The 13608-nt window shown below is 41.2% G+C and overlaps 1 long non-coding RNA gene across 1 annotated transcript in view; it reads right to left on the reverse strand.

Moving 5' to 3' along the window:
- The window catches only part of LOC111090027, a 33705-nt gene extending 24796 nt beyond the window's left edge, over positions 1 to 8909 (reverse strand). The window contains exons 1-2 of the long non-coding RNA XR_005370458.1: positions 8754 to 8909; positions 7183 to 7372 (exon numbers count right to left, since the gene is read on the reverse strand). This is a non-coding gene — a long non-coding RNA (uncharacterized LOC111090027). The remainder of the gene's footprint in view (positions 1 to 7182; positions 7373 to 8753) is intronic.
- Between the last annotated feature and the right edge of the window lie 4699 nt (positions 8910 to 13608).

Below are 13608 nucleotides of genomic sequence, written 5' to 3' on the forward strand. Positions count from 1 at the left end.
ATCATATTAATTTATATTTTGAGTCAGTAGAAAAGAAAACTGTTGCACTGGAACACAAATTAGGTGCAGGACCATGAAAAATTTCAGGAAATAGTTTAACGGAGCTCCTGATAAAGGGCTTCTGGGAGATATCAAAGAAATTGGGTGTTGATTGCACCTGGTCATTATTCAGGTCCGTTTTCCCTTCTTTTCTAGCTATATCCTCTCCCTTAGTGACCATAACCAGTATGTGGCTTTATATATTACCTATACTCTAAGCTTTCCCAAAGAGAACTCTAGCTCAGATCTTTCTGTTAAACTCAAATATATCCCAGTTTCAAAACCCCCTCTTGTCTTAAAGACATTTCAAACTTAGTATGTCCCAAACCAGATTTCTAATCTCCCCACCACCAAACCAGACCCACCTTCTGTCTTCCATGGAAGACTAGAGGCAATGCTAGTCTTCCATTTCTGACTTCTCTCCTCTCATACCTAAATCCAACCCTTTACTGTATCCTGTCAGCATTACCTTTAATGTACATCCTGAATCCTCCTTCCATTTCTCATTTCTTTCTTTCTTTCTTTCTTTCTTTCTTTCTTTCTTTCTTTCTTTCTTTCTTTCTTTCTTTCTTTCTTTCTTCTTTCTTTCTTCTTTCCTTATTCATGAAAGATACACAGAGAGAGGCAGAAACACAGGCAGAGGGAAGCAGGCTCCCTTCAGGGAGCTTGATTTGGGACTTGATCCCAGGACCCCAGGACCATGTCCTGATCCAAAGGCAGACGCTCAACCACTGAGCCACCCAGGCATCCCCATTTCTCATTTTCTCTGGTCCAAGACACCATCATTTCTCAGCTCTATTATGGTACCTTCCTCCTCACCGATTTCTCTGCCTGACTCTTGCTCCCAAAGGTCTATTCTTGCCACAGTGGCCAGAAAGACCACGTGAAACCATAAGTTAGAGCCTCTCAACATCCTCCAATAACTCCCACCTCACTCAGGGTAAAGCCCAAATGTTTGCACCGCTCTGAGCCTCATCATCAACCTTTCTGAGCTCATCTTCTAGTCCTTACCCCTCCAGCCTTATTGGCCTCTTTGCTCTCTCTTGAGCATTCCACTTCTGATGCTCCGTTGGAGATTCTGATTCTGCTGTTCCCACTGCCTGAGATGTTCCCTGGGTAACCACACAGTTAACTCCCCCACCTCACGTCTATTGGGTCCTTCCTGAAATTTCACCTCCTTAGGCCTTCAATGGCCATCGTACCTTTAGAAAAAAATCCAACCTCCTCAGCTACTCTGCATGCCACCTCTGTTTTATTTTTCTTTTTAGTCTTTATTGTCATCTTACATGCGGTATTTACAACTTGTTTATGGTCTGTCTCCTCCATTCTAGAATATAAGCTCAACAAAGTCAATGGTTTTTGTCCCCAGTACCTAGAACAATGCCAGACATATGGTAGGCATTCAAATATTTGTTGAGTAAATCAAATAGAATTAGCAGATTAAATACCTGAATGACTAAGTAGATGACTTTATTTCACAAGTGCTCTGTTGGCACTGTTCTTACTTACCCTTATTGTCCATCACAGGGATACATTCTTTTTATTATTATTATTATTACAAATAGGGAGAAAAGAAAACGTCAGTAACATCGTATTTGTCTCTCTGTCTCCAGGCTTGCCCACTTCTCAGTCAATTTTCCACCCATCAGCCACAATGATCTCTGTAAAACTCAAACGTGCTGCAACTGCATCTACAGAACTCCATGACTTTGAAGATAAAATCCATCCTTTTAATCTGGCTTATAGAACATGCCATTGTCCACCTCTTGCATTTCTTTCCAGCTTCATGGTCGGTTAATCATGTTTCTGATAGGGAAGAACCGAGGCAGTCAAGAGATTTCGAATCAGAGATTTCTCCTGTAGGTCAATGGCTGTTGACACTGGAACAGGCTGGCTTGGTGACTGTGAAGAATTTTTTTATGAGTTGGCCACCTGCCCTTCGTGTGTCTGAGGTTGTCTGTCATTCATTACTCACAGAGGCTCTATGCCTTTTAATGTTATAGTGCAGTAGGTTTATCCACTCCTTTTTTTCTTGAATTAAGTGTTATGAAACACTCTACTAATAGAAACAATTGAAGTGAAACTGCTCTACCGAAGATAGGGGGCACTCTAGAGAGTAGTTTTAAGCCCTGACCCCTGTCTGTGCAACTCCCAAACACCTGGTTGGCCCCCGCAGTGCCTTTGAGCAACCACTGCTAGTGAGGCTCCGAGCCCCAAAGTCCCCAAAGTCGGGCAGCCTGGCCTTACACCGACGCAGGAGAAGGAAGCCTTTCAAAACAGCTGCATCTATTGGTTATTTGTAAAAATTGCCCAAGCAACTGAAATGCACTTTGCTCTTCTCTCCTCTGTTTGGCGTGTGACAAACAGCAACATCTCCAAATGGCAGGAAACAACAAAATGAGAAATATGTCAGCGTCTGCATGGTGCAGGAGATAGAACATTATGCAGGTTTTCGCCTAATGATTGGCTCCCAAGGGAGTAATTAGGATTTGGTGCACTTCTTAACTGGCGCTACCTCGCCTTTCTGCCAGAGGATTCTGAGAAAAGATTTGTTGTTTCAGTTTCAAAACTGCATTTTAGGCCGACTCTTGAATAGAGTGCATGTAGGGACACATGGCTCGACTGTTTAGCAATTCTGTCTCCCTGCCTCGGGTCCAGAGCAGGCTTATTTTTCAGAAGTCTAATTAAAAAAAGCAATATTAAAAAATGGAAAGTGGAGTTTTTAACTGCCAGAAGATACGATTTTTATGTTGGGCACTAAGATGAGGCTTCAGAGGAGGCTGTGTGGTGGGAAGGGGGAGTCTTTGTCATGCCATTTGCCGCTGAGCAGGTTTATTTTCAGATTGAGAAATAAGACCCTATCCAACTTGGAAGACCCAGTTTGAGCCAAACAAAGGCAACTTGAAGTAATAGTCCACTTGCAAGAAGGGCAATGGCTAGTGCAAATCGAATGATGTCTCTGACTTGCAATGAGACACATATACAAATCAATGAATAATTGTATGGTTTTTTTTTAACACTTGCACACAGCCCTCTGCTTCTTCCACTTCCTTGCAACATAAGCCGGCTCCCCAGAGGATCGGGGGCGAAGGAGGCCTATTGGAAGGAACTGGTTAGTCATTCCTGTCTGCAACCTATCATGACTTGGGAAGAACCAAGAAAAAGGAGCAGCTATTTCTGTTACTGTTGTATTTAGCTTCTTTCAAGACAGAGCCCATTGCAATAATGATTTTGACTAGCTCTTCAATGAATTTGGAGCTACTAAAGGATAAATGGCCACCCCTAGCTATACCACACGCCCCTGTCTCTCTCTCTCTCTCTCTCTCACACACACATCATACAGACACGTACACATAACGCACATACTACATACAAACACATCACACACACACCGATAGATAGCACACACATATATACACCACATGAAAACACCCCCCCAAACACCACACACATTATATATATATATATATATATACACACACACACACACACACATGCACCCACCTTGCATACACAGGCTACATATACACATCACACACGCATGCCATATACAAATGTACACAAATATACATCATACACACACCATGTATTTCATACATCTATGTAGACACAATGTATATGAACATACAATTCTTGCAAACACTACATCCAAATACATACACACTACATAAATTCACCACATATATATTCACCACCTCAAATGTAAATGCACACCCCAACATAATCACACACACATATCACAACTATACACATGCACGTCCAGAACACACAGAGACATACCTCCCTACCACTTAAATGCACATCTCACATTCACACAGCATGCATACACCACATGCAAATTTACCATACACATATGCACATATCCCATGCAGATATGCATACACACACATCACAAGTATATACACACTGTGCACACCTATATATCACACACACATAGCACATGCTCATATGTTACAAACACAAATACACAAACATCACACACATACTGCATATGAATACATCACATGAGCATAATCCACATGACACAGACACCACGTATATACAGATACCACATACATATACATACCACACTCATAGCCACGTACCAACGTACCATGTGCAAATACACATATCACACAACACAACACACACAGCACACATGTGCACACCCCAAACCACTTACAAATGCACACACCACACATATACACACGCTTCATACATATACCACATACAAATTCATCTTTGTCTTCCTATGGAGGTTCTGGGGAGCCTAGGAAAGAAAATTTAGAGAAGAGAACTGGGACTAAAGAGCACAGTGGGGAAGCTGGAGTCAGCTTGGCTTTCTTGGTCCTTGACTGAAGGACCATATTGCACTGCTGCCTACGCATCATTGCTGTTGCTTTTACCCACGTAGGTAGTTGTTCAGAAATCAGATCTTTTAGCATTTTCTATGTCACTGAAACATACCAGCATCTATGAAGCCGGCGCCTCTTGTTTCATCAGCTCATGTGTTGGCGTAAGAAATGCACCAGCAGAGAAAGTTTAGAAAAGGGATTTACCCCCCAAGAAGATGTTTTTATTTTTCTTACAAATAACTAGATCTTACAGTTCAAAAAAAAAGGAAAGTAGCTTTTAGTTTCCAAACCATTATTGAATCTGCAAAAAATAGTCATTTCCAAGATGTCCATATTACCCTTTTCACAGGCCATCCTCAAGGCCTTAATACATGGAGCCATTAATTACTCCGGGGGCCTGGTCCTGCCACTGTTCAAGCATTAACAAGGATGCCTTCCACCTATGATGACTGAGCCCAGGTCCAGCAGCAAAAAGTGTATTTAAGCTGAGAACAATCGCTTCCAGGGAAGAGCCCTTGTTTCCTTTAACAGCAGGTCTTAGCCAAACACTAACCTCTTCCTGTTGATGATAGTGAAGTTATTTTCATTCTTATGGCCATGAAAGGTCTGGCCATCCTTTTTGGCTTTTGGGTACCAAAGAAAATGTTTGCCCCAAATACATGCTACTGGGAGGCAGTGTGTATGGTAGTTCAACATGAGAGTTCTAAAACAGGCCTGCCCAAGGGAAGCTAAAGCCAGTTCTCCTGCTGAGCTGCCTACCAGTTGGATGTCCTCAAGCAAATCATTGAAACCCTTAAAAGTCACAGCTTTTCACTGGCCAATTAAAAGCATAGCTAGCTCATGAGATGGTAATGAAGATTAATTGAACAAAATGCTAATACTAGCTGGCAAAAATTAAGCCCTCAATAAGTGGTAGGCCAATCAATAGGAAAAAGGATTACAAGAGAATTAGAAGGTTCTACTGTTCTAGTATCAGCAAGGAAATTGAAATGTTCACATTTATTAGGATCTTCTCAAGGCAAGGCTTTGGCCTTCAATAATTCCATGATGTTAGTGCTTAGTGCCTCAATTTTTCAGATACAGAAACTGATGTTCAGAACAGTTAGAGTAACCTTCTTGTCACACAGGTGACAAGCTTGAGATTTGAACCTAGGGTAGAATAATCCCAGAGCTCTCTTTCTTTCTACCCCTCTCCTACATTTTGCATGTTCTCAAAGCCTCCTCTCATTATCCTACAGAATCGTTACCCCACCTCCTAAAAGTCAAGTTGATAATATCAGTTCATTCCTAGCAAAATAGACCAAATATAGTATTGAGCTGTGGAATTTCAGAGATCTGGGAAAAGGATCCAAAGCCATCCTGATTATGGGAACTTAAGTTCTACCACAAAGGAGGGAGGGTCTTGCAGACAGCTTAATGCCTGAGTTGCTTCATAAAAACACATCTTCCCAGGGTTGTTCTGAAATGTGCAAGGACCTCAAGACAATCAAGACTTTTTCCTGGTGGCATGTTCAGGAGGAAAACAAAGGAGAATCTGAGAGAAAAATACACTGAAAGAGAGGAAGGAAGGAAAGAAGGAAGAAGGAAGGAAGGAAGGCAGAAGGAGGGAGAGGAGGAAGAGAACAAGAAAGAAGAATCACTACATCCTGAAAGAATTACAAGGGAAACACAAGGCCCCACATATCAGTGGTACATCTGAAGGATACTGGGAAAGGGAGTGATGTCCCTCGGGAGCCAGGATGCCAACAAGCCCAAACACCCCATTACCACAACACCAAAGCCCTGTCATCTTTTTCCAGTTCTCTCTGTCTAGCCCAGGGTGAAAAAGTCTCAGAAAATCAGGCTCTCAGCGGAGGATGGCTCTGACAGTCTATTTTCTAGATGTCCGAGAAGAAAGATAAGTAAAGTGGTGCCAGAGGTTGTGATGGGACACCCCCTCCTCTTATGTGGACTACAAAGGCTTCCACCTCTTCCACAGGCCTGGTAGTAGCCTTGGGAAGTGGGGGAGGGGGTGGCATGAAGATTGCTAGGAGGGACTATAGAGAAGCTGCGGTGACAAGGGCCCAGCTGGTCCCAGGAATGTCACCCTCTTGGCAGGACCCTGAGATTTGAGGGCATCTCCCTGCCACCCCCACTCTGAAAGTCACTTGACCTCTAATGCTTTCACATCATAGAAGAATCCTTGTTTTCAGTTCCAAACAGCCAGCGTTCTTCATTTGTCAGTCTCCCACATTCTCATGGAAATCAGGCAAGATGCTGATAGAGCCATGTTCATGCTTTTGGAAGAGGTGCTGCTTTTTCAGGAGCCAGAAAAAAAGTACCATGGAGGAAACACTATTTACAAGTGATCAAAATGCGTGTGCACAGGCGAGCAGAGAAGCAGAGACAGGCTCAGTCTGTGGACACGGAGCCACAGCAGTGAACACGACCGACCGCTGAAAGCCAGGGAGGTGAACTCACCTTTGGAACCAATAGGAGCCATTGTTCAGCTTTCCTTTCTTCCTCCTTTTGATCTCAGGCTGCCTCTCCTATCACTTTCTCCTCTGACACTGTAGCTCATTGTCAGCACTGAGACTAAAGAAAATTGGTCATTCCACGTAAGAGCCATGAAGTCCCCTCTTTTCGTCTTTTTCAGGAAATTAGTAGCTTGTGTTCCACTAACTGGAGTGTTTTTTGCCTTATCTCATTCCTATAAGTAAAGTGGAAATTTCGAGGCCATAATTTAAAATTATTCTGTCCAATTCATTCTAAATGCTCTCAATTGCAACCTTTATCTCTAGACCATACTAAAGATTATATTCAGACTCACCTGCAGGCCCACAGTTGTCTTCTTTTTGGAGCTGAGGTCTTTAGAAATGTAATAAAACGTGACAGCCTTTTGAGTTGGGTGCTAGAAACTGTCCGTTTCATGACCAGATAGATTCTTTGGCATCTTAGAAGCCGGTCTCTACATTGTTGTATAATCTATTTTACAGAAGGACTTGAGAAACTCTGGTTTCCTAGAAGGCAATACAATTTCATTGTTCCAGAACAGTCTTACAGAGATTTGTTGCTGTTTCTGATATTCATTTCAATCTTAAAGTTGAAAAAATAGTCATCAGACAGAGGCTTCAATGTACCCTTTGTCATGTATTACCAACGGTGACGATGAGCGCTAATGGTGCAGGCTAATATGGCAGCTTTTTACTGCGTGCAATTCAATTTCAAGAGAAAACCTATAGAGCTAAAAGCTGGATTACCATCTTCCAGAATGCACCAGCTCCCCTCGTTGAGTTTTTCATGAATGGCATCTATTCTGATTGGTGGGAACCTAAGTTATGCCATCTCAGTAGTTTACCATCTAGTCTAATTTCTTATTTTAAAAAATAAGTCAGGTCTCAAAGAAGTCAAATGATGTACTGAAGTCGTATAGATAGTAGATAGCTAAGACGAGCTCATGTCATTTGAATTCCACTCAATACCCTTTTCACAAACTTGTATGGGCCTCCAAAGATGTGTAATCATGAACTGTGTTCTAACAAGACTCCACTGTTTCAATAACTGAAAGGGGGCCTTGCAATTCAATATACTAGCTCAGTTATTCTACAGCACTTAACAGAATTCTAAAAATACATAGATTGTTGTAGCTTATAATTAACACAAATATCTCTTCTCTGACACCACGGAATGATAGAAACAGAGCTCCAAAGGGTTTATCCAGGAGCAGTAGAAGGAGAATAAAATTTATCATGTTTTCTGGATTCTAGAACTGATTGTCACCACTAATTCTGTGACTCTGGGTAAGACTTTAGTTTTCATATGTAAAATTGGGCAAGTCTAGAAGATTTTGCAGGTGAATGGTTGGACCAGGTGAAGAGTGAGATTTCCTTTCAACAATGAGGTTCTATTATTCCCTGATCTGTTTACCAGGCAATTAGTTGAATGCTCTCCCCTTACTCACCCCTCCAAGAGCTTCACTTTCAGCATAGGTGGCACAGCATAGTCTACCCATAAAGCAGCTCTGATACAGAGAAAACCAACCTACAATTTCAGATAAGCCACTGTAGCAAAGATAGCTAAGCATCCAACCAATATTCACTTCTTCTTTCTGGTATTGAAATCCCACACCCACCAACCAAGATTTTCCCTGGGTTCAAGCCTTCCAACTACTGATGACAGTTCCTGGCTTCACTTGCAACTAGGTGTGGCTCTGTGACTAAGTTCTGACTCATGACAAGGGAGCAAGAGAAGTGGTGTGTATAACTTCTAGGTTTTACCCTTAACTGGAAGGGATGTGTCCCCTACTTCCTACTTTCCCTTCCCAGTGTCAGAGGGAGAGTCACGATAGCCAACGTGGACAGAGATAGAAGCTGTGTGTTATATATAATAGAATTAACATACCTATTTTGCATTGTCTACTTCTAGACAGACAGAGAAGAGAAAAATAAAATCTAATGGCATTGAGAAGAGTCTCTTTGTTTTAACAGCTTAGAGGGTTCACCCAGTAGCACAGCCACCAGTGAATGCTGCCACGGAAGAAAGATGAGGAGTCCAAGCATGATGCTCTATTGGATTCTATTTGGAATAGAATAGAATATTCTATTTGGAATAGCCTTGGATTCTATTCGGTAGTGACCTAGTAGTGAGTAATTGTAACCTAAGGCACCTCGAGTTTCATAGTTCACAAGAAGACCTAATGATTGCTAAGGCCAATGATGTTTTTAATCCAGTATATTCCATAAAATAATGGTATAGTGAATCATCATCCCAAACATATTGTGGTCAAATATACTTTTTAAGAATTCCAATTTCAGTAAATAGTCTCATACTACAGAAACAGCATAAACTATAAACATAATATAAAATATAAACACTAGGGCCACCAGTAATGAAGTCATCGGTATGTTGTTTTTTTTTTTTAAAGATTTTATTTGTTCATGAGAGACACAGAGAGAGAGAGAGAGGCAGAGATACAGGCAGAGGGAGAAGCAGGCTCCCTGTAGGGAGCCTGATGTGGGACTCCATCCGGGGACTCCAGGATCAAGCCCTGAGTCAAAGGCAGATGCTCAACCACTGAGCCACCCAGTGTCCCAGTATTGGGCCTTAATAGCCACCAGGTCACCTTTAGAAAAGTATTTCTTTACATAAATAATCTCTGTGAATCCTGAAGTCCCAGGAGCCCAAGGACCAGAAATCCCTACCCTGCTGCCAGTATACTAAAAGAACTGTTAACAAAAATTTTAATTTACTAGTCAGTTCACTGCCACATCTCTTTTTCAACACTGGGTAATTCACACACCATGATGTGAGTATGTAAAAACAACCTGATATCTTACCAGCATCTAGCTTCAGAATAAAGAATGAACCACAATTTGGACACGATAATTGTGGCAGATACTACAGACCAGTTCACTCAACAGCCATTCCAGCCTCCCTTCCTGTAGAATAAATGGCTGGAAAGCTAAACCCCACACTCCCCAGAGAGCTCTGCGTGGGACCCAGGTTCTTCTAGTCCCATTCACATTCTATAAGCTACCTGATACCTTACTAAATCTCTTTCTGTTTACACTGGCTAACCTCGATTCTGTTTCTGCAACTGAGAGTCCTGACTGCTACAGTGGTATTTTAATTCTCTACCTCTTCAAGGATTGAAAACATGAGGTTCTCAGAACTTGAGTTGGCTTTCTTCCTATCACTGGCACACTTAACATTAATTATTTTCATAAAGGAAAGAGAAGGAAACACCAGTCAGGAGACGGTCATAGGCGCTCTTTGTGCTAGTCAGAAAAGTCACATAGCTGCCTTTTTTCCAGATTGACTCACTAGCCCTCTGCAGAGACACATAGTCACTCTCACATTGGTCTCAATGCTCGGAGACTACAGTAGGCAGCTGAGCTTTTGGATGGGATTCTTACATTTCCAGAAGCTAAAGGTGTAAGCAACAGGAGCTAGTCCTTAGAAACCCTGTGGATAGAGGAGTTGTTAAGCCTGTTTCAGGTAGGTTTGTAGTTCTCAAAAGGGTGGTCCCCAACAGGCAGCAGCAGCACCCGGAAAATTCCCCAAAATAACAATTCTCACCTGTATGCACACATCCCAGACCTACAGAATCAGAAACTCAGGGTGGACCCAGGAGTCTTCTCTGGCAAAGCATCAAGATAATTCCGATGTGTGCTTAAGTTTGAAGACCACTGACATAGGTTGTCTGACCCTAGCAGAGGTTAAGTGGAGTCGAAGAAAAACAGTGAAACAGTGGGAGGGTAAGAAAGAGAAAAGACAATTGAAGAAACTGGACTTTAATCTCAAAGAAGGCTGTTTGACTATAACGAAATCTCTTCCCATGTGAAATGAAAGCATCAGTAGAAAGAGCATTGCGCTGGGAATCTAAGTTATTGGATTGGAATTTGGGATTTCTAACTAATAACTAAGTAACATTAAACTAATCACTTAACTTTTCTGGGATTCCATTTCCTCATTTGTAATATGAAAAAAAAAGGGATAACGTGTTCCCCAACACTCACAAATTCTGTTTTCTATCAGTTCTGGACGAAATTAACACTATTATCCCTGACTAGCATCATATTGCTTCCTGAGTATTGTGCCCTTTTTTGTATAAACCTGATAATAGAAATTTCCCAGTATTCTGTTTCTCAACTCAGGAGCCGTACCTGGAGGAAAATTATCAAAAGATACATGCAGTTCTCCACCTCAAGTCAATGGTTCAGGCATCTACTCCAGCTTAATTCAGGACTGATAAAAATCCACTGCGTGTCTGAAACGCCATATTTAACACATAAAAAAATATTGGAAAATAGTATTTTAAAAATATGTACAAACTCCTTATATATATCTCTTATATTATTGATGCTCTTGATCATATGTGAGATTTGAATGTTAAGGACTAGATTTGCACAGTTCAAGATACTCAATGTATATGTGTGTGTGTGTGTGTGTGTGTGTGTGTGTGTGTTAATTAAATGCTTTAATCTACTTCCAAATTTAAGAATTGAGAATCACTGGCATCCAGCCAAGGCTGAGGCAGGTAGTAATTACACTTGGGAAAACCACAAAATTACATCCTTTAACCACATGGAAACATTGCAACACTGACAGGAGATTGTGTCCACTCGGTGAACTTGGGAATCATAGAAGAAGAAAAAAAACAACCCTCTGTGTAATTGAGGCTTGAGTGCACAAAGGAAAGGAAGGCCTGGCCTACCTTTGAAGCAACAGGGACCAAGAGTTAACCAGCTAATGAATTGGCTGAAGATGGAAATGCAAACACATCACGTAGCTATCAAATAATAAATTGATAAAGAATGCTAGAAGAAGGCACCGCAAAAACGTGTGATCCTTAAGGCTGAGACTCTATCTTTCTTCCCACCACCTAACTTGGCAAACATTAGGTACTTAGTAAATAGTTGAGGTTGAATGGATGGATAACCATGGAGAACAGGAGTATTTTTTAACTCTTTGTATATAATTACAAAGAAACACAAATTTTAGCCATGTGTTTCAAGTAGCAGTAAGTTGCAGCGTCAATGGGGTGGGTATGAAGATGTAAGTTATATTATGTTGAACCTTGTGAAATTACAGAGCTTCACTGCTTTTGGCCTACAAAAATGGCAAATTTAAATGGTCCAAAGGGTCCAATTTTTGTCTTTTTTTTTCTGTCTAGGAGATATCATCTACACTTTAAAAATTGACTAATGTTCTATTTGTAAACACTGAGTCACACAGACTCGAACCTGGCACCAGCAGGGATGGTCCCCTATATGTTAGCAAGACTTACCCTCCCTTAACATGTGTGACTGCCAATTATCTGCAGGGATAATTTCAGAGCACAAATCTTCTTTAAAAAAAAAATAAATGAAACAGTGCTGTTCTGGAGCTAGTAGAAGAACATAATTAGAAAAGACTCTTAAGAAGGTCTTAAAGTGAGATTATGGTGATGGTTGTCCAATTCGATAAATAGTGAATAAACTATAAACCAGTGAATTACACACTTTAAAAAGTTGAATTTTATGGTACATCTATTATATCTCAATAAAGATGTGTTTTGGGGGGTTTTGTTTTTGTTCTGTTTTTAAAATAAGAGACTAGAGCTACAGACAGTGGAAATACAAATGCACTTTGTGGACCTTTCTGCAACTCTGAGGAGGAGGAGGAGGAGGAGGAGGAGGAGGAGGAGGAGGAGGAGCTCATTACTTGCCAAACCCCAGACATCTGCCTGCTTGCTCGCCAACCCTCACGGTATCATCTCTTAGAAGATTGCATGTCGCAGCTCACATCCCTGCCAAGTCATGAAAATAAATATACACGCGGTATTAATAGCCTCTGGTATTTTCAGCGTGATGCTTGAACTCTGGAAAGGGATCCCCCGAACATTCCTAAGTGAAGCATGGTGAGAAGTGTCATCTTTGCAAATGCCATTTGAAATGTCTTTGTGGGAAGGATCTTTTTCCATCTATTTGTCCAGTCAAGTTCATATGGCTGGTTCCAGGACACAGAGTAAATGTAAGAGTCCCCTGTAAGCAGTGATTCTTCACCTGGGGGAGATGTCAGGAATCCTAGACAAATGGCCAGAACACTTAGAACAATGTAGACAGGCACAGACTTGGTTTTCCAGACAACATCAAGGGCCCAAGAACCTTTGAGTCCCTTTCATGGTCTCCAGATTAGGAATCCTTGTTCTGTCTTCTATAGCACGTCCCCACTCTATTCCAGAATACTGTATTCCATTAGAGTATTTTAGAGAAATTTAACATTGAAAACTAAATACTAGAATCTGAGAGAGACTCTCAGGCGGCCATCCCTTTCCTTCACTATCGCAAACACTGGTCTTTAAGCTCCTGGCTAGAACCTATGGCGCCTTCAAATGGGATGGAAATGGCAGCTGACAATGAGGGAAAGAACCTGGTAGATTAAACTCATCATTCCTGTATGTTTTCATTACCTTTGGTTTCTCTCTGGGTTTTCTTTTTTTATTTTATTTTCCACTTGTAATCACATACATTATTATTCTATTCCCAGTGTCTCTTTGACATTGTGTTGTTCCTCTACCCTGCAGGCTTATATAGTTTAAAAATGGTTTAGAAGGCCTATTTTTATTTAAGCTTTTATTCAAATTTCAGTTAACCTACAAGGTAATAGATATAGTGTATAGTTTCTGGAGTAGAATTGAGTTTCATCACTTACATACAACACCCAGTGCTCATCACAAGTGCCTCTGTAATGCCCACCACCCATTTAGCCCGCC

This window comes from Canis lupus, chromosome 15 (genome assembly GCF_011100685.1).
Source record: "Canis lupus familiaris isolate Mischka breed German Shepherd chromosome 15, alternate assembly UU_Cfam_GSD_1.0, whole genome shotgun sequence".
NCBI lineage: Eukaryota > Metazoa > Chordata > Mammalia > Carnivora > Canidae > Canis > Canis lupus.